Source organism: Podarcis pityusensis, assembly GCF_964106645.2.
Source record: "Podarcis pityusensis genome assembly, chromosome: 8".
Taxonomy (NCBI): Eukaryota; Metazoa; Chordata; class Lepidosauria; order Squamata; family Lacertidae; genus Podarcis; species Podarcis pityusensis.
Window position 1 is genome coordinate 13237396 of NC_138033.1, and position 27725 is coordinate 13265120.

The following is a 27725-nucleotide window of genomic DNA, read 5'->3' on the forward strand; positions in this document are numbered from 1 at the left end:
ACTCTGTGAGGTGAGTGAGGCTGAGAGACTTCAGAGAAGTGTGACTAGACCAATGTCACCCAGCAGCTGCATGTGGAGGAGCAAGGAAGTGAACCCGGTTCACCAGATTATGAGTCCACCATTCTTAACCACTACACCACACTGGCTCTCTTATCTCTTGTCCATAAGAAGCTATTTCTTATCCAGTAAATCTAGCCATGAGGCAAAGGCAGCATACACACACCATATAAACCACATTATTTTCCCAAAACAATCATGGTTTGCCCATCAGATAGCTATAAATCCCAGCATCCTCAACAAACTACAGTTCCTAGGATTCCATTTTTTGGGGGGTGGGGGCAGAATCATGTGCTTTGGGTGTATGAATGAATCAGTTTATTTTGGTCACTGACCAGAATGTTGGATATATGGTTGTGTATGCAGCATTTGCAGTTCAGAAAGCATTTTTCCCACCTGATATTGTCCACCACAGAATGCAAGTCCATATGACCAACTCCTTAAAATGGTTAATGAGGGGGAAATATTAGCACTCTCCCCCCCCCCCCCAGTTTTTCAAGAGGGGAGTCAAGTAAAAAGAAGATCATCACAATATGGGGCAGAGAGGAGAATTAAAATATGTATACTGGGGGGAACTGAAACTCTAGAGTGCATTCAAGTACAGTAATTATTATTATTATTATTATTATTATTATTATTATTATTACCCACCCATCTGGTTGGGTTTCCCCAGCCACACTGGGTGGCTCCCAATCCAACATTAAAAACGCATTACAGCATTAAACATTAAAAACTTCCCTAAACAGGGCTGGCTTCAGATGTCTTTTAAAAGTAGGATAGTTGTTTATTTCCTTGACATCTGGTGGGAGGGTGTTTCGCAGGGTGGGTGCCACTAGATGGGTGTCAAGTCCTCTCTTATTTAGGTTTGTATTATGTAGTATTTCTTACCAAAATAGTAGCAGTGTGGGTCTGTTGAATTAAAAGCAACCAAGCACCTCGTGGTATCTTAAGCTCTAGACCAAGCCAGAAATGCTGATAAATATAGACCCAACACAGTTTAGCTGAAAGAAGTTCTAAATGCACAAATCAAGCTGTTATAAAACTCAATCTTCTTTGTCCAGCTGTCTGCTTCTCTGGGACTTAACTTGTATCCCCACATTCAGGCTACTCTGGAAGCTCAGTGTTTCCCTTACTTTCAGAACTGTCATTTAGTGTGTCAATGTATGTCTAAATTGTAGGGAGTTGGACTAGACCCTCTGGACTCCTTTGTACTCTACAATTCTAGGATTCAAATTAAGACTTTTAATGAACAAGAGAATTAGTCAAAGTCTTAATAAAGAAAGACACTGACAAATGATTATATGTAATGGCATGATATTGTGATGAGGGCTGATCTGAAGACAAAATGATTTTAATTGGTTCAGGATGTTGACGTTGCATAGCAATTATGAAGATAGCTCCAAAAATCTATAATGTAGCTGATAAATCAATAGAATATGGTTATGTCATATAACCCCAGTGCAAGAGAAGTACAATGATAATAGGACAATAAACAGGTGACATAACAGGGTTACAATCTTGTTGAGAGACTGTTATAGGCAAGATTATTGACTCAATACATTGGAAGAGTATTTGGACTAAAGTATCTATGAAGTTGGTTTCAGCCCAAATTCAAGAATCTGCAGTTAACAATATTTCTGAGAGAAATGATAGCTCAATGATGCTTTGTATGAAGAAAACCCCAGGTTTGATACCCAGAACCACCAGATAGGCTAGGAATGCCCCATTTCAGAAATGTTCCAGTTCCAAAATTATGGTGCAACTACTGACGAGACACAGCCCCTCAAACCCATTCAAATGACAGCATTTATGGATGCGACAGACAGTAACCTGGACCTAAGCCCTGGGATGCTTTCCTATACTGAAGAATCTTCCTTTCTCCTGCAGCAGACCCACAGAAAACAGTTCTGCAACTACAAAAGGGATTAACTTGCTTCGAGTAACATAGAACTCTCTGTCTACTCCCTCCCTCCCTCCCTCCCTCCGTCTTTCCCTCATACACAGGCATAATCTAGAAATGTCAGGGCCAACCTTTTTCACCTTTAACAGTTGTGCAAAACTGAGATTTCCAGAGGTGTAGCTTTCATGACAATCAACCCAATTCCTCTGGTACAGCCAGGAATCTGTACTCAACATCCTTCCGCAGGGCCTGCAAGATGGAGCTGTTCCGCCTGGCCTTTGTTTGACCCCCTTTTATTGGACCCTGTAAGTTACCTCTTTGAACCTTTTATCGGCTCATGTGGGACCAACATGGATAGCTGGCCCTGATGAATACTTCCAATGCAGGAAGCAGATCTCCAGCAGATGACTGTCCACCCCGTTCTGAATACCTCCTATTTGGGAAAGATGGATGAGGTTCGTACTGAAGATGGGTTTTGAAGCAGCTGTAAACCATTAGCAACCACTTTGCTCATGTAGCCACTTTGCCTTTGAACACATCCCTAGCAGATTCTACCTACTGTGTTTAGCATACCTCAACTATCTCTAAATTCCAAACTGTGGAACTGAGACACACATATTGATTGATTTTGTAATTTCATTTTCAATCCTTTCCCACACATGCTTACAGTAAGTCGTGGGTCTTTACCTTTACCTCTCTCTCTCTCTCTCTGTGTGTGTGTGTGTGTGTGCTGATATTGGAATTTGAAGAACAAAAGGTTCCTTTTTACTTTTGTGGCAAAATAAAAAAGGGAGGGAGAGACAGAATGAGGTGGGCATGTTTTTGCCATGGAATTTGCAGGATTTGTTTTCTGGGTCAGTAACAACCTTACTTATGAACATATAAACTTCAAGTATCAACACACTGATTTTCATTCCCTTGGGAGTCGATGATCTCATCATTCAGACAATTTTTATCTTTGTAAATGAAGCAGACTGGGCACTACAGACCATTCAGGGTAAGAGCATTGGGATCTGGAAGTGCCAAAATAAAACATACTGTTAGCATATGTAATTGTTTTATCTGTCTTTATATTTGCATGTTATATGGTAGTCATGCTTCCAAGAGCATTTTGGTTTTGTAGGGGCAGCTGCAAGCATTCTTAAATGAGAAGAATGTTCTAAACTCATTCCAACATGGATTCACATCTGGTTATGGGACAGATGCACCCTTGGTCACCAAAATGTAGGACATTTACCAGAAGTGTGGCAGGAGGAATGTGACTCTGCTTCTCCTGCTTGATCTCTCTGTGCCTTTTTATAAGATTGAGCATGTCACCCTCCTTTATCGGCTCTGCAGAATTTGATTTGTGGGCTCTATGCTACATTGGATCCAATGCTATCTATGTGGTACTGCTTTCCCCAGTGCAATTTGCTGTCAACTGCATACTGTGTCCATAGCAAGTGAGGGGCAAACCATAGAAAGGAACACAGGAGATCTGTCTTGGGTTGAAATAGTCCAGAGCCTGTATTGATTACAGGTGTATGCTTTGACCAAGGCATTGGATATGGATCCAGTATCAAGTAACCCACCTGTTGGCTGATGAACAGGATGGGTTCAAGCCAGAGTTGTGAGGTCACTCCTGACATGGACCAGGTGCTATGATCTTGCTTGAACCTCCATTGGGAGGGTTGTCATGACCCATTGGGCCCTGTGTGGGCTCACAGACAAAGGCTCCCCTCCTCAACCCATTCCAATGCCCTATCCTCCCTAGCTGTCAAGGTTGCTGCAAAATAGGTGAAAATCTGCAGAGCGGCCATTTTGCCTGCAGGAATTCCCCCCCCCCCCCCGGGTCTTAAAATGGTGACCGAACAAATCACACCAATGTATGGAAATGGAAATTGACTATAACTGGGGAAATGACCTGTAATGCAATAGTGCTGAAAGGAAATAAAGAATGGATGCCTTTTTTCCATTTTGTGGCCATTTACTTCATATCTTAGCTAAAAGCCTCTAAACAATGTATTATCTGCAGCATCACTGCAAAACCAGATGTTGTGGCCATGTCATGAACTTCTTGATGCTATGGTTGGAGAAGCTGACCACAGTTTGGATGGATGCTTCCATACAACCGTGATGGAATAACCAGATAATTTTGTAGAGAATCTAAGAGAGAAACAAATGTTATAAAGGTATGAATATTTATGTGGTAGCTGCCAAGATTTCAGAGGGTGTGTGTGTGTGTATGTGTGTATCTTGTTTATGTGATATTTTGTAATACATTTATGAAAACAATTAAAATATACATTGTTGGGAAAATGGTCAGGTACCAGAAATAAAGTTGGTTTCCAGTAAAAGGGGGAATTCAGGGCATATGGATGAGGTTGGTACAGAAGAAGGGTGTGAAGCAGGTGCAAACGACTAGCTTGGTTCAAGTCAAGACAGTGTGACCAAAGGCAAGCAGTCCAAATAACTCAAAGTATCTTCACTCCTTCCCAAGAATCTGATGCGATTGAAACAAGTAGAAATGAAGTTGCAGAAAATGATTTCATCAGCTCTTGGTAATCACTTTATAGTAAATGTACAAGATTCAGTAAATATCTCTTTGTCCTTGGCATCTATCAATACCCCTGAGCTATGTTTGGCTTTCCCACCTAGGCAGTCCTTTTTCTGGGGCATGGAAGATGATAAAAATATATTCTCCTTCCATCTGAGTAAGATTCCACACCAAAAAAGAGCAAAGACAGAGGCATTGTCTCATTGCAAATACATCCCTTTATCCAAGAAAAACCCAGCAGCTTCCCATAGGCATTGGAGACCTGAGTAGCAGCAGTAGTAGTTCACATTTGTGTAACAAATTATGGCCAGTAGTCAGTCTCTGAGAACATTGTTGGTGGTCATAGCATTGTGAGAAGATACTAAAAAATTGGGGGAATAATCAGAAGGCCTCAGGTTGGATGGTCGTGTGTCATTTAAGATTTAGTTGAGAATCCTGTATTGCAGCGGGTTGTACAAAATGGTGCTCAGAGTACCTTCCAACTCTATAACTCTATTCTTCTAGGATTTTATGATTCAGTGACTTAGAGGCCTTCTCAGAGCAAGAATCTAAGTAGGAGCTGTCCATGTGCCTACAATAACCCAACCACATTACCCCCAACACCAGTACAAGGCCTTGCTTGTTGGCTGAAAATCTGCTGTACCCTCACTATCCAAAACATTATTGGATTCTTTGAGGCATCTCTGCTCTAAACCTGCAATGAAGTGCAAGCCTTAAATATACTGAATAAAAGTCACACTATTTTTTGATTTTAATAGAGAATACTAATAAAAATGAAAGGCTTGCAGTAGCCCGGCTATACATATCACATATCAGTCTGAGAGTTTCTCAGTTTAGTGGACACTTGAAAACAGTGGAACAGATGGAGTCAGTATTTTAAAAAAGATCGCTAAGGAAGTTGCTGCAGATAGAGCACTGGGTCCATTCATCACTCCTTGCATGCCTTCCCCCTGGCCAAATAGTACTATTAAGTGGGTGAATTTTGGGAAATAGTCTTTCAGTAAATTAATTCAGTTGCTACCTTCTCTAGCACTGAGATCAGTCAGGGGCACTCAATGTACTCTGCACAGCACCTGCTAAAAACATTCTTGTTTAGACAAGCCGACTGAGATGCTTAGAAAGTTGTTGCCATTTTAATCTGTTTTAGTATTTTAACTCTTGTATATTCTGATGATTTCTCATATTTATCTGTTTGTAACTGCTGCTTTTTTTTCTTTTACATTCAAGTCATGTATAAATCTTAGGAAATAATGTATAAGTAAAACAGCATTGCTGGATATTTGGGATGGACCAAAGGGGAAACGGAGCAGGAAAAGTGTTTGTTTGGTTTTTCTTAGTTTGACCTTAGAAAACACATTACTACAAATTTTTTTTTTATTTTTTTTTGGGGAATAAATAAAGAAGCACAGTTTGACTATGCTAGTATCTGGGTAGCTTACAATGTTTTTATTTCTCAGTTTTTTTCAAACGTATTATTAAAATTTCCCTACATAAGTGTAACAGAGAAGAACTGTGCATTGTTGTATGTTAAGATATGGTAGCATGTGCTATTGTCAAGTTCTCTCTTATCGAGGTTTGTATTATTGAGTATTTTTTTTACCAGAATAGTAGCAGTGTGTGTTTAATGAACTGAAAGCAACCAAGCACCTTGTGATATCTCAAGCACTAGCAACTTAAGATAGAAAAAGCAAAAAATGGTGATAAATATTGACCCAAGATGGTTTAACTGAAAGAACTTCTAAATGTGCAAATCAAGCTATTATAAAGTGCATTTTGCCTCTAGGGTACAGCTACAATTAAGCTCCTGAATTTTGCATGTGATGGTTATTAAATACATATTAACAATTTTGTAATCAGATAATTTGTTTTTCAGAAACACAAATTCTGACAGATAGTACACGTCTTCCATATCCAACTTGGCATCAGGGCCACATGAGCCTCAGGGCAATAGCTAGGAAAACAGCTTCAGTGGAGCATAGGGAGAGATACCAATGGAGATGTGATTTTCTAAGAAACCTCACATTTAATTCTGGCCTTGGAATTCCAAGTTGATTGATACAATTTGATGGGAATTCCATGAAGATTTTGTGGACCCCTCTTCCACTCACTCCCAGCATTGATTTAATAGGAATGCATGTCAGCAAACAAAACCACAGCCCACCTGAAGATCTGTGCTAAACTCAAACAGTCTTCTTTTTCCAGCTGTCTACCTCTTTGGGACTTGTATCCCCACATTTGAGCTACTATGGAAGCTCATTGTTTCCCTTACTTTCAAAACTGTCATTCAGTGTGTCAATGCTTTTATAAATTGCAGGGAGTTGGACAATACCCTCTGGGCTCATCCATGAGCCAGAAAATCCAATGAAATGTAGGAAAATATGGATGATGTAGATAAATAAATAGATGTTGAGTGAGACAGCTTTCCCATGTTCTGATGCTGTTAGGGGGTGAAAATAATCACCCAGGGACTTTCTCTCTAAGCTCCTGACTATTCCTCTTCTTCTGAAACTGCACACAGGGCTCAATGATGCTTGCTTGTTTCTGGCCATTGTGTGCAGGATCATGGACAACTCCAAGAGAGCAACTTGCACTCATGAAAGCTGGGGCCAAACGGAGACCTTCTGTGGATGCATCTTTTTAAACCCTCCTAAATACCTCCCATCATGCCTAAAGACTGTATCTTCCTGTTTGTGCAATGATCTCCCCGGGGAGCCTTTCCTGTCACCTTCATAATGTATCTTTAGGTGTCAGACAATATACATCTAACCAGACATTTGGATGATTAGACACTTCGATAGCCCCCAACATCCCATTGAGGGAAATTGGGACATAACCCGACCCCTCCAAAACTTAAAACCACCCCACCACCAACGCCTGCCTGCACTTTCCACAGATACATCCACCCCCCAGTGACCCCCAATTCCTGTTGGACCCATCAATGGAAGCGTGGCACCTCAACAATTTAAAACCACCCAATAGCAGACAATTCTGGCCTTTCTGCTACATTTGAAGGCAAACCACTTTACATCAAAGTGGTATTATTTGTTCACTTTCATAATTACACTATTGTGTTGACTCAAGTCCCAGGTTTTTGATCGGCTTATGAGATTTTAGGGGTTTAAGAACTATACCCATTTTATAAATAAATATTAACATTCTCATTCACTGATTCAACCACTCTTTCCAATGCTCTGATGAGGGACTAATGTGAACATTTGTTTTTCCCTTTCCTGATTTGCCCACTTTCCCACGATGTGTCACACCAAATTATTGTGCCTATAGGAAAATAGGAAACCATCCGCCAGGAATTATAATAACAGCTGTGTCAGGGAACTGCCATCGGAAGGACAGGAGGTGGAAGGGCTCACAGAAGTTGGGAGAGACTCAGCAGCTGAAGAGGGAACCAGCAGGGGGAGAGGAGGAGCTCCGAGGGAAAGTGAGCAGGAGGGATGGCTCAGAGACACTTCCAGCAAAAACAGTGGGGAGGTTTCAGGACCTCCTATAGGGACACCCACTCCTCGCCGGAAACTGTCACGCCGAGAGTCCAGAAGACGCGTTTCCGTTAAGGAGCTTTTATGTTGGAAGAGATTCCGTAAGCAACCACTGTCGGAATCTGCCAGCGACTGACGGAGCCATGCTTAAGGGGCTCCGTTACAGACAGAGGTTTGCGGACTTAACCAAACTCTGAGGGACTAGGATTTTACGCACAAGCAGCTCATCATCCCATCACAGCATTCCGACAGTCCCTGAAAGCAGCTTGTGCAGGGGAAGGCATCATGAGCAACCCAGCCGGAACCGGAGAAGCAGGAGGAGCTGGAGCAGGTCCAAGCCTGGAAGAAAGGTACAGGGTGTTGGAGGTCCAGCTAGTGCTGCAGACGGCGAGGCTCGAGGAGAGGAGGGCTCAGGATGCAGAAAAGGGAAAAACCACCCCGCTCGCCAGAAAGGTGCCAGGATTGGTGCAGAAGTTTGGGGGGGAGCCCAGGAACTATCATGCCTTTAGGACAGAGATGCAATATGCCCTCAATCTGCAGTTTGATGACTTTCCCGACGAGGAATCGCAAGTGGCATTTGTGATTGGACATCTCGAAGGGGGGGCGAAAGACTGGGTTAGGCCCCTGATGGCAGCGAATAATGACATCCTAAAGGACACGAGGAAGTTTTTTCGTGCCATGAACCTGATGTTTTCCAGCGATATTGAGCAGGGAGTGGTACTCAGACAGTTAATGGCTTGTAAACAGGGGAGCCGATCTGTCCGTGAGTACTGGACTGAGTTTACCATGTTGATCCATAAATTGGGGTGGGATCTATCAGCGGAACCCATACAAATGCTTTTTGAAGAAGGGCTTTCTTCGGCTGTGAAAGACGAACTTTCCCGGGCGCCCAGGGCGGAGTCTATGGACCAGCTGACCAAATCCGCGCTGACCATAGGAGCACGCCAGGAGGCGAGAGCCTTGGAGAGGCAGGAAGGGAAGGGGGAACGTTGGAGGGAGTTTCGCATTCCAGAGATTCCAGAGCCACCTTTCCCGCCAGGAGAGCCGATGGAAATTGGAACAGCGCGCGCGCGCGCAGTTTCAAAACCCAGTGAAGGGCGGAAGAAGGAGGGGAAGGGCGCCAGGAAATGTTATCTCTGCCAACAGCCAGGTCACTTTGCCAGAGTCTGCCCCCAAAGAAAGGAATGGCAAGGGATGGCAGGAGCTGTTGGGGAGAAGGAGGAAGAAGTCCAGGAGCAAGTAAAAGCCAACGCCTGGCTGCCACCGTTGGGGCACAGCAGCCAGGCCAAAGAGCAGTGAAAGTGCCCACGCCGGAACCTCCTAGACCCGCCCTAGTGATAGAGGTGTTGCTAGAGCTGCCAAACGGACACCCACTAAAGATAAAGGTGCTATTGGACTCAGGCAGCTCCTGTAATTTCATGAGTAAGGAGTTTGCAGCTGAACACCAGATACAGACTATCCCTTTAAGTAACCCTTTGCAGGTGACCACGATCGATGGGAGGGAGCTGTTGGGAGGAGAAGTCAGCCAACAGACCGTCCCAATGATAATGAGGGTGGCAAGACACACCGAGCTAATAGCGTTTAATGTGGCTACCTTGGGAGGAGCTCCCATTATTTTGGGGATGAGCTGGCTAGCATTATATGATCCGCTAGTGGGCTGGCATCAGAGAGTGGTCTCCTTTGGGTCAGCACATTGTCTAGAACACTGCAAAGAGGGGAAAGCTCCAGAAGGGGCCAAAGCCACTCTAGCAGGGACGGAAGTAACGGACAAAGGGAAGGTGCCCCGACAGTACGCTGACCTGGGCAACGTCTTTAGCGAAAGGGAAGCAGACAAACTACCTCCGCATAGACCCTTTGACTGTCAAATCAATTTACTCCCTGGGGCCCAGCTCCCAGTAGGCAAGCTGTACGCCATGTCAGACAGGGAAATGCAGGAGTTAAGGGAGTTCATTGACAAAAACCTGAAGAGAGGTTTCATCAGAGAGTCCAGAGCGGTGGGTGGCAGCCCAGTGTTTTTTGTGGATAAAAAAAACACGGACAAACCAAGGCTTGTAGTGGACTACCGGGCCTTAAATGCAGTGTCAGAACCAGTGGCTTTCCCTATGCCCAGAATTGATGACATTTTGACAAGGGTCAGGAAGGGAAAGATTTTTACTAAACTGGACCTGAGGGGGGCGTACAACCTGATACGAATAAGGAAGGGGGATGAATGGAAAACCACCATGTTCACCCCTTTGGGGGCATTTGAATACCTCGTTATGCCCTTCGGTCTACAAGCAGGCTCAGCGTGTTTTCAATCATTTATGAACCACGTCCTGGGACCTTTGCTTTACAAGAATTGCATGGCCTTCTTAGATGACGTGTTGGTATATTCAGAGAATGAGGAGCAGCATGTGAGAGACGTCAGGGAAGTGTTGGGCAAACTGCAAGCGAACCAGCTGTGGGTGAAACTGGAGAAGTGTCAGTTTCATACCAAGGAGGTGGAATTCCTGGGGTACCGCTTGTCAGACAAGGGATTGGCCATGGATCCTGGCAAGGTCCAAGCGGTGCTGGAATGGAAGAAACCGAAAACGAAGAAGGATGTGCAAAGATTCCTAGGGTTTGGAAACTTCTATCGGAAGTTCATCAGAAACTTTGCCCACTTGACGGCTCCCATTACTGACTGTCTCAGCAGTAAGAGGAAATTCGTTTGGACGGCGGAGGCAGAGCGAGCCTTTGAGGAACTGAAAAGGGCGTTCGCTTCTGAAGAACAGCTCCTGCATGTGGATTTACAAAAACCGATGAGAGTAGAAACGGACGCATCGGACCGGGCGGTGGGGGTGGTGCTTCTGCAGCCTGGGAAGGAGAAGTCGGAGTGGAGACCGTGTGCCTTTTTCTCGCGAAAGCTGAACAAATCTGAGAGGAACTACACGGTGTATGACCGAGAACTACTCGCCATTCACGAAGCGTTCCGAAGATGGAGGCACTTATTAATTGGCGCACAACATAAGGTGCAAGTGTGCACTGACCACAAGAACCTAGAGTATTGGAGAATGGCACGAGTACTCAACCAACGGCAAGTGAGATGGGCCCAGGAGTTCTCCAAATTCCACTTTGAAATTTGTTACGTGCCAGGCCCAGAAAACGTTAGGGCGGACGCTCTCTCACGTAAACCTGAATATTTGGAGGGGGAGGGAGCACCCGAAGAGAGACATGTCATCCCAGAGGACCGCTGGGTGTGTGGGGTGGCATTGGTGGGGCAAAGAGAACTGGTAGAGGGAACGGAGAATGATGAATACGCCCAGGATAAGCTCAGAGGTCTTAGGAGGGAGGGAGAGAAACCCGGAGGTTTTGAGGAAAGAAACGGGGCATTGTATTACAAAGGGGCACTGTATATACCCGAAGGAGAATTGAGGGGGAGAGTACTCAAGCAGTTGCACGACAGCCCCACAGCGGGGCATTTTGGGCAACACAAAACCATTTGGTTGGTCACCAGGGAATTTTGGTGGCCCAAGGTAAGGGAAGATGTACGGGAGTATGTAAGAGGGTGTGACCAATGCCAGCGAGCCAAAGGGGAGAGGTGGGCGCCGGCGGGGTTATTAGAACCGTTACCCACACCAGAACGACCATGGGAGGCAGTGTCGATAGATTTTATGACTGATCTGCCGAAGTCCAAGGGGAAAACAGCCATCATGGTCGTAGTAGACCTACTAACAAAGATGTGCCACTTTGTAGCCTGCTCGCATGCAGTCACGGCGGAAGAGACAGCAAAATTGTTTGTAGAGCACATTTTTAGGTTGCATGGCGCCCCCTTGAGGGTGGTCTCAGACAGAGGGAAACAATTTACGTCCAGGTTCTGGAGGAAGCTCATGAGCTTACTGCAGGTGGAGGTCAATTTTTCAACTGCCCGGCACCCTGAAACCAACGGGCAGGCGGAAAGAGCAAACGGTATCCTCCAGCAATACCTGAGGTGTTATGTCAATGACAGAGAGAATGATTGGGTAGAGAAGTTAGCGCTGGCGGAATTTGCCTACAACAATGCGGAGAATGTGTCCACAGGGATGAGCCCCTTTTTGGCTAATTATGGGTGTCATCCCAGGGCATTTCCCGGGGGAGGAGGGGAGAGATGGAGCGTCCTGGCAGCCGAACATTTTGTAGAAGAAATGGAAGCGATCCATCGTCAGCTCCAACTCAACTTAGAAAGGGCCAAGGAAGAATATAAGAGGCAGGCAGACAAAAACAGAAGGGAAGGTGAAACCATAAGGGTGGGAAATCAGGTGTGGCTGTCAACCCAAGGGTTGCCGTTCAAAGGGGGTTGTAAGAAATTAAGACCCAAAAGATTGGGTCCATTTGAGGTCATTCAACAGGTCAACCCAGTGGCTTTCAGGCTCCGGTTACCGAACCACATGAAACTGCACCCAGTATTCCACAGGTCGTTACTGTCACCGTATAAGGGGGGACGAGAAGGGATGTCCACACGGGGACCAGTCATAGAAGAAAGGGAACGCAGCAGCCATGTGGCGGAAATCATCGACTCCAGGTGGAAGGGTGATCAGGTGGAGTATTTGGTAGCGTGGGAAGGGGAACCGGAGTCAGAAAACACCTGGGTAATGGCAGAGGATGTCAATGACGAGGTCTTAATAGAAACGTTCCATCAAAGGTTCCCAAGGAAACCTCAGCCTGTAGTGAGGTTCCGGAGGAAATACTTTGGCACCACCGACGAGGAGGAGGAGTTGGAAGGATTCACGGACTCGGAGTTGGAAGGAGGAATAGACTCCGATGAGGAGGAGTACTTAGAGACCAGGAACAGCAACCGGTGGAGGGAAATGTTCAAGACGTCGGAAGATGAAGGAGGTTCTTTCCGGGGTTTTGCCTCCTCACCGCCCATACAGGAGGGGACGGGAGGGGGTAAAGGGGGCCCTGGAGGGGAGGTGGATGTCAGGGAACTGCCATCGGAAGGACAGGAGGTGGAAGGGCTCACAGAGGTTGGGAGAGACTCAGCAGCTGAAGAGGGAACCAGCAGGGGGAGAGGAGGAGCTCCGAGGGAAAGTGAGCAGGAGGGATGGCTCAGAGACACTTCCAGCGAAAACAGTGGGGAGGTTTCAGGACCTCCTATAGGGACACCCACTCCTCGCCGGAAACTGTCACACCGAGAGTCCAGAAGACGCGTTTCCGTTAAGCAGCTTTTAGGCTGGAAGAGATTCCATAAGCAACCACTGTCGGAATCTGCCAGTGACTGACAGAGCCATGCTTAAGGGGCTCCGTTACAGACAGAGGTTTGCGGACTTAACCAAACTCTGAGGGACTAGGATTTTATGCACAAGCAGCTCACCATCCCATCACAAGCTGCCTTAAATATTTTCTCAAGGGCCATGCAAATAACTGTTATAATGCTTCACAAATCTCATACCACCTTGATACAGTGTTGGAGAAATTAATAATCTCATAAAACTTTATTTTCATGATTCCATTTTCATTTGAGTCAATGCCATAGCTAAGCCAAAAAGGCCTGTACCTGCCTTTTACAGTACTGAACTAACTGCTTTTAGTTACCTTAATCAATGAATGCCCATTCCAGAAAACTAAAAAGAATAAAGTGTTAAAATCCATGGTGGCCATTGTATGCATGAAAGGAGAATTAGCTAGGCATAGCAATTCTGATTCATCTTGAATTGTTTTGTGGACAGAGAACATTGGAAGTATTTTAATGAACAAGAGAATTGGTCAAAGTCTTAATCCCACCATTAGTCAAAATCTTTTCCCACTACTGCCCCACTTTTCATCTTTCTATTTCAACTGGCATGCAACATTCTGGGGCTTCTGACATGCCCAGTCCTTGTTGGGCTGTTTGGAGTTTGGGTGTTTGCCTGTTGTTGTTTTCTTTGAATTGTTTTGTTTGCTTAAGATGTTTTGTACTTCTGCACAGCAGCTAATGGGACACGGAACAGTGTGCTGCATATCATCTTTGATAGTCAGAGTACTATTAAGTGGCTGAATTTTGAGCAATAGTCTTTCAGGAAAATAATTCAGTTACTCTGCAGGATTTTTTGCTAGTACTTTTTCTAGCACTGAGAACAGTCAGGGGCACTCACTCCAATATTCAGTGCACGTCACAATGTCCCTAACACTGTCCAATTCCCTCGAGCGCTATCTAGCTTGGCTACTTCAGCAGTCCCCTGTGCCATATCTTGAGTCTTTAGCTGTCCTTTGATTTGAGGCATGGGGGAATTTTTTAAAAAATACTCATGTGAAGCAAGTTAGAACCCATTATGAGTTATAGGAAAGGCTGCAGTACTGGTTTTTTCAGTATATTGCTTTGTCCATCAAGTCCACAATAACTTCCCATAGTCCCTTGGACATTGAGGTAATACAGAGATAGCAAACAGTTGCAGAGCAATTGTCCTTATTTCTTCTGAATAGAACCAATGTGTTGCAGAGCTTTTAATTAGAGGGAGCCATGCTAGCACTTGTGGTGGGGCTGTCCAAGAAGAGAACTTTTGGGGTGTATGGAAATACATTCAGAAATGTATAATATTGTATATATAAGGTTTTATGGGAACAATCCTCCCCCATCAATTTGTTAGTTTTACAAAAGGCGTTGAAGGGTTATCCAGACCTAGATAATAGTACTTACAATTTTAAACGTTTTAGGACTCTGTGTCATATATACTCATATTAGTCTGAGAGTTTATCAGTTTAGGCAAAGCTTGAAATCAGTGGAACAGATGGAGGTCATTATTTTAAAAAAGATTGCTTCCCCCTGGTCAAATCACTGAGAACAGTCAGGGACACTCACTGTATTCTGCTCAGCACCTGCTAAAAACATTCTTGTTTAGACAAGCCTACTGAAATGCTTAGAAAGTGTTTGCAATTTTAATCTGTTTTAGTATTTTAACTCTTGTATATTCTGATTTTTATCAAATTTAAATTTAAAATTTGTAGGATAAATCTGAAATATATTTGACATACTTGCAAGTGGGGCTTTCATGTTTTATATAGACTTACTGTTCCATCTCCATCCAATATACCTTTAAGTTCATAAACATCTCACAAAAACTCCTGCATTGACTTCTATCACTTTAATGCAGTGACAACTCTGAAATGCTCCTACTGTCATCGTAATGCAATCCCATGTGAAGGCGATACACCTGAGGTCTGCAGTTCCACCCTCCCCTGTGCAGTGAGTACTGTGGGGTGAAATAGAATGAACTTACACAGACAATGATCTAGATTAAAAATGGTGTAGGTGGAATTTGGGCTGAGGCATTGGCTGTATATCCATTTCAGAGCATCCATGTAATATAAAGCTAACACGAGTTACGAGTAAATTGTAGAATAATTATATAGAAATAAATTCTGAGAAGTGTCTGGCAACAGCTAATGGAACTCAAAGATGAATAAATCAGCCAATTTTGGCACAGAGCTGTGAATTTCGCTATGTCCCTCTGTATCTTTTTGGCGAACACACAGTACCCAGCCCCAGACCTCACTGAACCATTTATTCCCAAGAGATGCCCACATCATGAATCTATAGCCTTTAAATATCTCCATGTAAGACTCTACCAGCATCAGTTCTCTGCCTTGGTACATCTCTGCTCTGAGTTGCTAAATCTTTCAAGAATGCAGAAAGCACTTCTGAGCACCTGCCTCCTCTTGGCCCTGCTTTCTCCAGGTAAGTAGGAACCAGCAGAATTGTATTCTTTTAATCATTACTGTGTGATCCTTTCTCTCTCTGATCTTTGCTGAAGTGTGCTGCACATCAGCGTCCTTCTATGACACTACCTGAAAGATAAAGAAAACAAGAAACAAAAGAAAAGAAAGCAGGAAAAACAGAAAGGATAATTTTTTTTAAAGGACTTTCAATTATACAAAAGTTATACAAAAGAAATTATTCAAATATTCACTCTAGAATTACACCCAACTACTTTACTTTCTGTTAAGCAATATTCCCTGAATTTCCCAACACAAGGCAGAGCTTTAAGAACTAAACTGTACATGGAAAGCACAAGGCAAAAGGTAAGTGTGGCTGAGCCCTTGATTTGTGAGATTTCATGCCAGACAGGGGTGGAGGAAGGGGGTGCATTGGGGGTGGTCCACCCTAGGTGTCACCACTGAGGGGGGTGACAAAATGCCGGGCGGCACTAATCGTGGGGCCTGCAGCGTGCCGGAGCTACACCTCTCTCCTGGGAGTGACACACTGGCTTGGGCGCCCACAGATTCCACACTGCCCCAAATGGTCTGCCCGCTGCCTCCCCCAGCTGTAGGGCAGCTGAGTGGGAGAGGGCAGGCAGACTCCTCGGAGGCACCATGAAGCAATCCTGCCCGGACTGTCCCTGCCCCCATGGGCAGTTGGCGCTACCCTTAGGCGCTGGGCATGCGTGCCACCCCAGGCACCCAATTGGCTTGCTTCATTGCTGATGCCAGATGGCTTTCTAGTGCATAATGCTGTGTGCTCTGGACTGCAGCCTTTTGTGAAAGATGTGGTGTTTTTCTACCTATACTTCATATCATGATAAGAAATGCTCCTTGGATGCTTTCTTTCAAGAGATTCCCAATAAGCTCAGATGTCAACAAAGAAAACAGACCTTTTGGGGGGGCGTAAATAGCGAGATGTGGGGGATATGGATGGTGTTGACACTGAAGATGTTGCCTATGGGTTGCTCTATTTCATGTGCAGCTTTAATAATAATAATAATAATAATTTATTTATATCCAGCCCATCTGGCTGGGTTTCCCCAACCACTCTGGGTGGCTTCCAACCAAATATTAAAAACATAATACAGCATTAAACATTAAAAACTTCCCTAAACAGGGCTGCCTTCAGGTGTCCTTTAAAAGTAAGATAGTTGTTTATTTCCTTGACATCCATCGGGAGGGCGTTCCACAGGGTGCGGTCCACTGCCGAGAAGGCCTTCTGCCTGGTTCCCTGTAACCTCACTTCTTGCAATGAGGGAACCGCCGAAAGGCCCTCGGTACTGGACTTCAGTGTCCAGGCTGAATGATGGGGGCTTTAAAGGTCAGCATGAACACTTTGAATTGTGTTCCAAACGTATTTTTGAATGCTTCAGTTGTTATTTTTTAATTGAACTGTCAAGAAGTGGACGGGTTTGGCAGATGTGGTCTACTATCTGGATGACATCCTCTTTATATGCCCTGCTGAGGCAGGCTGGTGTTCTCATGTTCTCACCTGACACAGGAATTTAGTGATATGGTAGAGGAAATGATGGTTCCTCTGGGAAAGGAAAAGACAGAGGGGCCTAGTGCAGCATGAACTTTTCTAAGTATAGAGTTGGATTCAGCCAAGCAGTGTTCAAGGTTACTTCATGAGAGTTGCAGGAGTTAGTGGTTTAAATTTTTCATGCTGGGTGAAAAGGCCAAGAATTTATGAAACATTTTTGTGATGCTAGTTTATCATAGAGAGAGTCTGTCTAAGGTACATTGGGATCAATTCTTTTTGGATTGGGTCTGCATCCACAGCAGCCTACCTAGATATGTCCAAGGATGGCTTCCATTTCTGCTCTGCAGCAGGAATGGATGCCTCCCTCAACATTGCAGGGAGAAGCAGATAAAGATAATGAGAATGTTGGGGGTTAAACCATTCTCTGAATTCCTCTCTGGGCTTGAGAGGAATGGTCTTTCATCCTTGGTTTGCCCTGAGGTCTGGCACTCACTTCCTCATGGAATGCGAGGGTAGGCAAAGGCACAGGGTGCAGAAGCATTGTGTCTGCCGCAACCCCCCGACTCCGTTTCTCAAAGCAGAGGCTACACTATTAATGGATTTTAAAATTGGCTTTAAAATAACAGTACATGATGGAAGATTATACAACTTTCCAAAAAAATAATAATAATTCCTTGGTAGGCAGTAATAAATGATATCACAACATATCACACATGGAATATCATGGTCTTTTACTTCCACTTACACAGGCTTACTTTTTACCTCAACCTTACATCCCTAAACCCCAGCTGACTGCTTCACTACCATTGGCTCATCCCACAGGTTGGCTGCACTAATGACTCTTGGGTTAATCTGCAGCGGAACCAAAAATGTCTTCCTTAGTTGCTCTTTGCACATTGCCCGGTGCACTTGACTAGGAGAGAGATTGCCATATAGGCTTTGCACTTGTCATTTTTGTTCCCAGATTCTTTTTTCTTTCTTTTTTTGGTGTCGTTACCATTTTAACTGTAATGTAATTTTATAGAAAAATAATTCTGTCAACTGCCTTGAAACAACTAATGAAATCAAAGATGAATAATTCAGCTAATTAAATCAAAGATGAATCATTCAAAGATGAACCATTCAATTAATTTCAACACTGAGTTTTGAATTTCAACATGTCTCTCTTTGTTCTCTTGACAAATACACAGGTCCCATTGCCAGACTTCACTGAACCATTTCCCCCCACACTTTGACTGTAATATGAATCCTTGGCCTATAAATATCTCTAAGTAAGCCTCTGTCTCCATCAGTCCTCTTGACTGGTCCATCCATGTTCTTGAGTCTCCTTATTTTTCTAAAATGATGAAAGAACATCTGAGCACCTGCCTCCTCTTCACTCTGCTTTCTCCAGGTAAGTAGGAACCAGTAAAATGGGATTCTTTTTATCCTTTTTAGATGACACTGAAAAGCCTTGCTCCTTTTGAGGGAATGAGAATGGGGACAGGAGATGAGAATAATGGGGGGGGGGAATTATAGAATTTTAAAGTTGGAAGGAACCCCCTTCTATGCATAGAGTGCCACTCTCTGTGTTACAATGCTATTATTGTTTCACAAAATAGACCAAACCATTTCTGCTTTGATATACCTACATGTTTGTGCCAATAAAGGTTTCAGAAAGCAGTCTCTTGGGTCTCTATATAAGGAGCAGGCTAAGAGATAATGAGTGATGTCTTCTACCTGAGGCTGATCACAAATACAAGATCTGTCTGTTATAGCAGTCACTGAAGGCTGTGTTGGGCATCCCTTGGAAATTGGCAGTTCAATAGTGGCATTTGTTAAGGAAAGTGGCAAGCATTTGATCAGATAACTTGCACTAGAATACTCTATTCTTAGGAGTGGGTACCAAGGGGAAATTTTGGTGTTTCTAATTAGTTGCATCCCCTTTTCTTGACACTTATTCAAGGGCAATGCAGAGCTCAGTTCAGAGAAACTAGAGGTAGTTTAAAACATACTGATATTCAATTCCATATAGCACAAGGCATGGAAGTGCTACATTGGAATAGTAGCAATTTTAAAAATATATATTTAATTGAGCACATTCTGCTCCACCTGGATAAAAACTGTTGAAATTCTTGATGGTAGAGATTATAGCTTCTTTTTTTATTCTACACAGTTTCAAAAACTTTAATGGAGTTTGACTCAGATACTCAGATTTCAATGCCATAGAGAATTTGAGTACCCCTATGATTTTCTGTGTTTAACTTTCATTGACACTTTCAGGAGAGTGTTCTGTGTATTGTGTTCTTGGTCTAGGCTTTCTTATTTACAATATGTACTGTACACCTCCAAGAGTTTTTTCAGGACTCATTAAGAAAAAAAGAGGTGCTCTAAATTTATTCACTTTTTGTTTATTATTTAATATATTATTTAATTTATTAATTTTATCTAAGTATGTATTTATTATTAAATTTATGTTCAAAACATAAAATCATGGGCACTCATCAAGAGAGAGATCTCTCTTTTCCTAATTACTGGAGAAGGGGAAATTGCCTTGGATAAATATGACACCCAATCATTAATAAAAAAAGTTATAGCCTTCCAGTTTAACACACATCTACCCTCTTGCATGCCACCTCCTTAGGAAGAAGGACATCTTCTCCCACATTATAGTACTTTGACTAGTTAGGAAAACAGGAGTTGGATGATTAACATGCATTTGACTTCACTATTTCAAAGAATAAATCTGAAATATATTTTATATTTGCATACAGGGTTTATGTGTTTTATATAGCCAGACTGTCTCATCCCAACCCAATGTACCACTAACTTCATTACCATGTCAAGAAATCTCCTGCAGCAACCTCTGTCTCCTTTATGCAGTGACATCTCTGACATGTTCCAATTGTCGTTTGCCACGTGACCATGACGCTTGTGACGTCGTTAAATATCCACATCGTGTCTGTAGGTCTTATGGAATCTGCTCCTCTGGTGTTCTGCAGAGCAATATATGTGAGTGAAATCTTCTCACTTACTCTTGGTCACCCCAAGGAATGACTTTCATGTGTAAATTAGTATTATTTATTATTTATTTATTGCATTTATATCCCACCTTTTCTCCAAAAAGCACAAGGTGGTGTACATGGTTCTTCCTGTTACAGATATCAAATATTGCACAGTTTGAAGTGACTGGAATCATAAGAACTGACTCCTTTGAAAATGAAATGTTGTTTATGAAATATTGTTTAAACTTTTACTGGCTGAACTTTCTTCAAAACAGAATTAAAACATCAAAAATATCCATATAATATATTGTGCTGTCCAGCACAGGCTCAGCTTCTTATAAAATATGAAATAATCCAAACTGACCTATAAGCAAAGGTCGCTTTCTCTCTCTCCAGCCTGCTTTTCTGTCTAAAGGCTGTTTGTTCTCCCTTCAGGAGAGTCATTTACATGTTTTGTCTGTAGCTTTTAGAGAGATGACTCTTATTTGCATCTTCACACCACAGAAGCAAAGACTCAAAGGCAACTCTTTTTGAAATGGGGATTTCAACCCAGTACCTCTCTCATGACCTCAGGTTTACAACGCTGACATGTTAGCTAACCGAGAACAATAATCAGTTAGTTAATCATTAACTCTGCAAGGAGCTCAGAGTCCTTTAGAAATGCTAACTGTTACCAATACATGTTTAGTCATTTTCCATTTTCATACATACAGATTTTTTCATTTCTATGTGAATTAAACCACTATACTTAACACTTCCCCCATGCATTTAACCTTGTGAGGTAGGTTAGGCTGAGAGGCAGTGAGTGTTGAACGTCACCCAGTGAGCTTAATGACTGAGTGGAGATTTGAACCCTGGCACCTCATGTCCTAGCCTGACACATAGCAGCCATCCTCTGTCTCATGAATTTACTCCAACATTGGTTGTCTCTTTCCATCACATTTCAGTTTCAGCATAGAGATCCTGGCATGCATCAGACCAGGGCTGGCTAAGCTATGGTCCTCTAGAAGTTGCTGGACCACCACCCACATCCACCTCAGCCAGCATGGCCAATGGATGGAGATGGCGGAAGCTATAGTTCAGTAAATTCTAGAGGGCCAGAGTTTAGCCATCCATGCATTAACCAGCGATCTGCACTATACCAGAAGCCATGAACTCTGGTTTGATTTTGGTTAGACTTCCATCATAAGGTGAGGCAGTAAGTTAATTAAATTATTACAAATTCAATGCATCATTTGTGGCAGCTGTAGCTTTTTTCTCTTCTTGCTGCTGCACCAGATGGTCCAGATTAGATTGTACAAAGAAAACAGATGGTTGTCCTAGAACCCTACTTCTCCTTCCTGCATTATTCCAAGTATCAAGGGAGCTGACACATAGCACAGTTCATCCGCAGCTCAGAGAGAGACAAGGCAGCACCAGATACCTTGCAGTTAGTCTTTTATTAAAGAATCTTAAGAGAAAACACACAGAGACACCAAAATACACACTATACCAAGCAGTTGCTGAGATTGTCTTGCACCTCCCACTTCTCTCCATTCCCTCTGTGTCAGGACCCTCCCTCCATCTACAGTGAGTCCCAAGAGACCCTCTCTATCTTTGCCTGGTTCTCTGCACTGTTATGTGTATCAAATCCCATGTTCTGGGAGTTTGCAGGCCGTCAACAGAAATACTATTAGGGGGGCTCTGTGGTAAAGCTGCTAAGTCTGACTCCTCTCTTTGCTTCTTGTGGGGGCACCTGCTTCCCCCCTCCATTTTCCTTGTCCTTCAAGCTCCCAATCTTTACCTCCTCTGGGATGTGTCCAGTTATGCAGCACCAAATCCGGGCTCCAAATCCTCTTCCTCTGTACATTCCCCGGGGAGCTCTTCATCAGACAGTTTTCACCACTCCTTGTCATCTAGCAAGTCCCTGACAGCAGGCATAGAGACACCAGGCATGGAGTTGAGTAGCAAAACTGATTCTTTATTCAAAGACACAAAACATAAACAAAGCATTCCACAGGCAGGTCTAGCCCAATGAAGCATTTGCCAGAGCTGAGGATATGAGCCTTTTACTTCATCCTAAAGCACCTCCCCAGCTGGCTGTCTTCCCAACAGTCTCCTCTGAGGCAAGGCTCTCTGTGCCTTTTGTTCTGCTACATGGAAAACCCTTCTAGTTCTTGGAGACAGGGGAGGAGGGGAGAGGAAAACCATGGAACTGTCAGCCTGCTGGGTGTCTGTCAAAGTGTCAGCTTCTTCCTTCTCAGTTGCCTCACTCTGACTCAAGCCTGTTACTTGCTTTGCCTCCAACCTGTTTGCCTGCCCGCCCCCCTCCCCCACCTTCTACCTCTGATCTGTCTTATGAATAGCACCATCATTCTTCTGGCTCCTTAATATTTGCATTTTTGAATGTACTGTGTACTGTTTTGCTGGAGAACTGATTAGCAAAAATCAGAAAATTATGGTTTGATAGACACCAGAGCCTGGTGATGCAGTCCCTCAGAAATTTCACCAGAGTCCTGGAGCCTCTCTCTGATTGGTTAACAAAACAGTTAGCCAGAGGGAGGTGGAGCAGCACTTTGGGAGGGAGAATAAAAGTAGCAGTTTCTGGTAGGGTTGCCATTTGTCCAGGACTTCCTAGACATATATGGAATAACACATTCATCAGCTGCATCTGGGTGGAAATTGGCTAAATGTCCGGGTAAATCTGGACATATGGCAGCCCATGTCGGAACTGCTGATTTTGCCAATTTCCCCTTAAAATAGCTCAGAACCGTCGTTTTTTTTGTGATCTTGCCAAAAACTGCTCAACAACTTTTCTGTCTGGATTTTCACTGTTTGAAATATGGCAGCCCTGTTTCTGGGAGAGATAGTTAGAAAGGGCTTGATTTGAGATGTTAGATAAGGTTCAGGTTGAGAGATAGGGCTAGATTTGAGATGGGAGATAGTGATTAGGATACAATATTATATGATAGAGGGAGAACTGGTTCCGATTTGAGTTGAACATCCACACTGAGGAGTCTATCTATGGCAAGAGGAACTGTAACACCTGTTATATCTAAGTAAAGGAACTAGAGGAACTATTAAACATTATACTACCTACACTAGAAACCTGAACATCTACCTTAAGTAAACCAACTGATTTTTAGCAACTGAAGTTTAAGAAGAGCTGTGTCTATAATACTGTCTTTAGGCCCGTGACATCCTTATATTTAGTTTAAGTAATAAGTTTCCTTCTACCTGAAAGAATGCATCTGCTGATCCAACCTTGTTTCACAAATTCTTTTTGTAAATAAAACTTTTCTGGATTGTTCAACTTCTACCCAAGGCTCTAAATCACTAAACTTTCCCTTACACAAGACCACCCCCTTCCAAGGTAGCCTGTGGTAAATTGTAGACATTCATTTAATTAGTGTACCATGAGGTGTGTCTGCTATATTTAATTGGAGGCAATTAGGGGGGTGAATCCTCTACTTAATTAATTGGTGGTATGTAGTGGGATCTTCTATATAGGGATTTTGAGGGATAATGGTGTTTGGGTTCATCCTTTGGTTCAAGAACTGTGAATTACATAATTTCTCACTGAAGAGTAAAAATAAATACATTTAGAGTGAATTAACTAGAATTTTTGGAGATTTGGGGTTTATTTACTTTTGCTCCTTTCAGTTCAACGCTATCAAAAGGAAACTTACCGTCAATGTGATGACCCCAGGTTTTGTCACTCAGGTGACTATAGCGTCACTGCAGCCGAGGGTAAATTTCTCTGGACAAAGGTCTTCTGCTGCAGAACGGAACTGTGCAATTTGGAGTTTCTCCACCGTGAGTATCTACATCTATGAAATTTAAAGGCTTGTAAAATCATTATATAAGAGCCACCTAGTTACAGGCATAGTAGAGCATTTATGTCTTTTGGTCCATTCAGACATAGTGTGCAAGGGTCCAAGAGTATCTACAGTTGATCTTTGAATCTGGAATGGATAGAGTAAATGATCTCCTCTTAGGATGCAGAATAATCTAGTGCTCCTTACTTACATCAGTCAAATTTCATACAGGTAGGAGGTGGCGCTGGAGGCAGAGAAGTAGAAAGAAATATGGAAAATCTTGGTATAGCACTGCCCAATTTGGGTTCTGAGCTTGCCCAGTACTTGTTTGCACTTACAGAGAGAGGGAGGGAGAGATATTGCCTCCAAGGGAAAGCAGCTGTCAGTACCTTCGGATATGGAAGTCTAGAAACAGCAGATAGTTTGCCATTCAGAGATGATCAAGAGACAATCCTAATCTGCAAAGTTGATGGCAGATGTAGGACACAATGTGGAGGTTCAATTCCAGCTATGGTATTAAGTTACTAGAAGGCATGAAAAAAGTGAAGTGATGTTAACAATAAAGAGAGTGGGGAATGAGGTCTATCAACATGCTAACTGTAGGTTTTTGCTTTGGTAGTTCCACCTCGTGAGGATCTTCCCCCCAATGGTCTTCACTGCCCAGCCTGCTACAGCATGGTCGGAACTAGAACACCACATAATTGTCAAAATCAGGGGAATGTCAGCTGCCTTGCCTATGAGACCAAGTGCATTGACTATTCTAGTATGCTTGTGTGTGAGTAATATTGCCAATCATCCAAGAAAGTCCACTCCTCTCTGTCTCTTTCTTACTGCCAGAAAAGCACTGACTTAACTTTGTTTGCATTTTATATGTTTATAGCTTTGATTTCTTTCTCTGAGGGAAAGAGGATACTCTTGTCCTGTTTTGGATTCCAATCTACCTGTTAGAATTCTATAAGAACTAGATGGGACAGACTCATTCATGGCAGGGGTTTACATTTTGTGGGCATCTTACAAAAGTACAAAAGGCTCCTTACAGCACACCTTTTCTTCTAATGCACAAGGGGCATCAGAGCAGAGGGACTCAAGGGAGGGTGCAGGACCAGCCAGCACATCACTGCTCCTCCTCATAGCAGTATGAACCATTGGGTGCTGGTCCAGGAGGACTGTGTCTTGCCATACACCTTGGCCAAAGGTTTAAAAGCAAAGGAAGCTGGGAGAAAGAAGGGTCCTAGCAGTATAAATATGTTCCTTGTTCCTCAGAAATGAGTTGCACAGTGTTCATCGAGTCTTACTGCCTTAGAAGTGTGCAGAAGAACTGCAGCCTTACTCTAGCAAAATACAAGGGGTGGAAGATGGTAATTTAATGTTTACAATGCCATGCTGGCAAAGATTAGTGGGGGATTTGTCCTGCTTATGGCTCCTCACCCTTATATTTAATTCCCAACACATGTCATTGGGAGGCTTTCTAAATGACTTTGAGAAGTGTGTGGTGTGGCATGCCTACCAGCCAAGTGGCATCACTATGTTTTCAGGAAACCCAGCTTCAAGGGAGAGAATCAGTAGGCAACCCAATTCTCTCCATTCTGCTTTTGCAGCATAGCTTCAACTCAAGCCAAACTGAAAAGGAAGTTCCCTGCCAAACGTGGAGCCTGCAGGCTCCACGTTTGGCAGGGATCAACTGCAATATGCAGTTTTTGATCCCAATGCCAGCACAGCTTACTGCCAGTGTCACTTGGCTGATTGGCAATGGTGGAAAACATTGCTTTCAACAGGAGATTAAGATGACTGGCTGGGGCTATAAGCCATGCTTCTCAAGCAACAATTCAGAGAGATTTCCTAGACTCCTAGTTTTTCTTCTGCAGCTGTGAACATACCCATCACAAATGTGATGTAATACAATATTGGTGAAAGGCGAGTGGGTGTTGCTTGGTTAAAATGGACAAATTATGCCACCTGCTTGGCTTAATTTGATTCACAGGGTAAGATTCCTAAGGCATGCACTAGCGATATATGTGTCTGCTGGATTAATCATACAGTATGCTGGTTCCAAAGGGACACGGGTGGCGCTGTGGGTAAAACCTCAGCGCCTAGAACTTGCCGATCATCAGGTCGGCAGTTCGAATCCCCATGGCGGGGTGCGCTCCCATCGTTCGGTCCCAGCGCCTGCCAACCTAGCAGTTCGAAAGCACCCCCGGGTGCAAGTAGATAAATAGGGACCGCTTACTAGCGGGAAGGTAAACGGTGTTTCCGTGTGCTGCGCTGGCTCGCCAGATGCAGCTTGTCACGCTGGCCATGTGACCCGGAAATGTCTTCGGACAGCGCTGGCACCCGGCCTCTTAGGTGAGATGGGCACACAACCCCAGAGTCGGACACGACTGGCCCGTACGGGCAGGGGTACCTTTACCTTTACCTTTTTATGCTGGTTCCAAGCACACTGAACTTTAATAACAATAGTAATTCCTACACCCCACAAAGTCCCATTAAAGAACTAATGCAAAACTTATGCTTTATTTCCTAGTTGACCATGATATTTTCGACCTCATATTCCAAGGCTGTGCATCTGAAGACATGTGTGCCCTTGATGGAAAACACTTTAGCTTTGGCTATATTGCATTAATTAATGTTAAAGCAAAATGCTACGATCCTGAGAAATCTTCAAGACAGATTGACCTCAAAGGGTAAACAGGAGAGAGGAAAGCTCTCCTCTTTATTAATTCCACCATTCATGGTAGTGGCAGAAGATACTAGGAGCCTAGTGGTAAGAAGAGGGACTCAGGTCTCCTGGGTTTTCTTTTTCACAATTGGTGAAATTCATGATCAAAATAAACTCTTCTGGCATATAGAATCTGTATTCTGTATCTTTATGTTTCCTATTTGCAGAATGTGTAGCATGGTGAGAAAGGGTATTTGACAGGAAATATGAGAATTGGCATAGTATTTTGTTCAACCCTACTTCTCTCTACTGCTAAATTTATGTAGTACCACAAAAAACACCCAAATGCAAGTTCCTCTGTCGTATAACAGGTATTGATTGGAAGATCCAGCTGTAGAAAGTCAACGTTTTAGGGTGGTCACATGAAAGATGGAGCAAATTTGTTTTCTCCTGCTCTCGAAGGTAGGACCCAAACCAATGGCTTCAAGTTGAGAAAGGAAATTCCGACTAAACAACACAAAAACTTTCTGACATTAAGAGCTGTTTGGATTTGATATCCCACTTTATCACTACCTGAAGGAGTCTCAAAGCGGCTAACATTCTCTTTTCCCTTCCTCCCCCACAACAAACACTTTGTGAGGTGAGTGGGGCTGAGAGACTTCAAAGAAGTGTGACTGGCCCAAGGTCACCCAGCAGCTGCATGTGGAGGAGCAAGGAACTGAACCTGGTTCACCAGATTACGAGTCCACAGCTCTTAACCACTACACCACACTGTTCTAAAGTGCAACAGTCTCCCTTGGGAGATTGTGGTCTTTCCTACCTTGGGGGTTATCAGTCAGAGGTTGGATGGCCATCTGTCATGGATGCTTTAGCTGAGATTCCTCCATTGCAGCGGGTTGGATTAGATGACCCTTCCAACTCTACAATTCTATGATTCTAAGGCATTAGGCTGGTCACAGGTGTGCAGAATATTTATGCATACTGATTTGTGTCTGTAAACCAGAACTGGACCAGGAAAGCTTTCAAATGGAGGACTCCTTGGACTCAGTTACATTCGTAAAGAAAAGGTGCTTTATATGTTATTCCCTTTTATGAAGTTTAGTGTGCGTTTAACTGAAACGCTTTTTTAGCGTGTCTAGATCCAGCC

General features: G+C 43.5%; 2 long non-coding RNA genes across 2 annotated transcripts in view; one reads left to right on the top strand and one right to left on the bottom strand.

Annotated features, from left to right (window-relative positions):
• The window catches only part of LOC308484576, a 137896-nt gene extending 111142 nt beyond the window's left edge, over nt 1-26754 (top strand). Inside the window, exons 2-6 of the long non-coding RNA XR_013990001.1 lie at nt 18332-18534; nt 20004-20132; nt 23768-23920; nt 24542-24697; nt 26444-26754. This is a non-coding gene — a long non-coding RNA (uncharacterized lncRNA). The remainder of the gene's footprint in view (nt 1-18331; nt 18535-20003; nt 20133-23767; nt 23921-24541; nt 24698-26443) is intronic.
• Nucleotides 1-27725, bottom strand: part of LOC308484540 — a 131735-nt gene that overhangs the window by 100327 nt on the left and 3683 nt on the right. The window lies entirely within an intron of this gene.